Genomic DNA, 1,969 nt, shown 5'->3' with positions numbered 1-1,969 from the left:
AGGTTGCCGTTGTTTTTCTTTTTATCCTCACCCGAGGATATTTTTCCATTGATTTTTAGAGGGAGTGGAAGGGAGGGGGAAAGTAACAGAGAGAAACATTGATGTGAGATTGATTGGTTGTCTCCTGCCGAGGGATCGAGCCTGCAACCAAGGTACATGGCCTTGACTGCAATCAAGCCTGGGACAATGCAGGAGACATACCAAGCCAGCTTTTTCTTAATCTTTTATTCTTCTTGACTTCCACTTTCAGCCTGTATCTTTAGTTTTTGAAATTTTTCCTCAACAAAGTAGCTTTCTATATTCCATACCAGATGATGTTTAACTTTAAATTTTATTTTCCAGTACCAGTGCCTGAGACTGTCAATCGTATTAACTAGAATATATACATTTATACATATTTACTAAAGAGTAAAGCATATTGTTTACAAATGGGTCTTATGTGGCTTGTTTTTGCAATTATTTTAGGGATTCCTAGAAGGAGAGACCTATACCTGAGAAGTTGCTCACTGTGTAGTGTATTTTGAGGCATTTTTGTAAAGATATGTTCCATTTCTGAAAAATTTTATATATCCAACGTCTTCTTGGGGGGAAAATCCTTTCCCCCGCTACATTGTGGAATGAACAATAGGTTTAGACTCTAAAGTAAGCACCATTGTCAGAGCACATAGATTAGTTTAAATAAAAGGTCGGGGCGGGGGGGGCCCTCTTTTATGGGGGAACACGAATCCTCACCAAAGAAGATGTTAGTGCACCACAGGAAAGAAACACCCGGTGTGGGGTATTTTTTGTTTGTTTTTTACTTATTTCAGAGAGAAAGGGAAAAGGAGAGAAAGATAGAAACATCAATGATGAGAGAGAATCATTGATTGGCCACCTCCTGCACACCCATACTGGGGATCAAGCCTGCAACGGAGGCATGTGCCCTGACTGGGAATTGAGCCCGTGACCTCCTGGTTCATAGGTCGACTCTCAACCACTGAGCCATGCCAGCCAGGCCACCCTATGTGTTTGTAATAAGAGTTAACAAAATATTGGAGTAATGTCAGCGTCACTGGTATGAGCGTCCTGCGTCTGCAGGGGCGCTAGTGCTAAAACATTGGGATGGGTCAGATCCATTAGGATAAAACTATCCCATCCCTCTCGTTCCTTTTGTTAATACATTAAACTGGAGCACAATGTTCCATGAAATGTCTAAAATAAATAGGTGCTAAAGAGAGATTCCAAAAAAAAGAAGGTGTCTGTGTGGGAGAGATAAGGTGAGGTTTCTGGCGGGAGGTGATGCTTGCCTCAGTCCCAGTAAGATTGGTGTTGAGATGGAGACTCCATAGAAGGAGGTTAAAATTTATTCCTTGCCTAACAGCATCAATACACCAGGTTATGCTGAAGCAGGAAGAATGCTGCTTATACATTAGCCAATTTAAGGAGGCTTGCATACTGTCATAATTACTCAGGGCACCCAAATTATGTTGGCTCCTTTCCATAACATGTGATAAACAGGGCATGTACATTTCTATAATCTCAAAAAATGTAGCACGGTACAAGTTGGCATTATGGATTTATATTTAACTGACGCTTCAAGAACTGAAATTCAAAACAGGTCTATTAAAAATGTTAATTATACTACTGCCAGGAGAGAAATTTACTTGAGAAATAAATTATTCTTTTTAATGGAAAACTTTTTATGTTGATTACCATTTAAAGTTAACCTGAAGTAGAGAGCAGTGAAGGAAACACTTGTTTTGCCTTCCGATGCAAATTGGATTTGTCAAGTCTATGTATGTGGATGCTCTCACTTATGTTCATAATTATAATTTGAAAACAGGTGCCATGTAATGGTTGTCAGGGGATGGGGAGTGGGGGAAATTAGGACTGACTACTAATAGGTACATGGTTTCTTTTGGAGTGATAGGAATGTTCTAGAATTAGTGCTGATGGTGCATGACATATAATAAGCTCATATAAGGTTGGT

Source organism: Myotis davidii, unplaced genomic scaffold (assembly GCF_000327345.1).
Source record: "Myotis davidii unplaced genomic scaffold, ASM32734v1 scaffold573, whole genome shotgun sequence".
In the NCBI taxonomy this organism is placed as follows: domain Eukaryota; kingdom Metazoa; phylum Chordata; class Mammalia; order Chiroptera; family Vespertilionidae; genus Myotis; species Myotis davidii.
The sequence above is the reverse complement of the archived record's forward strand: the minus strand, read 5'-3'. Positions refer to the sequence as shown.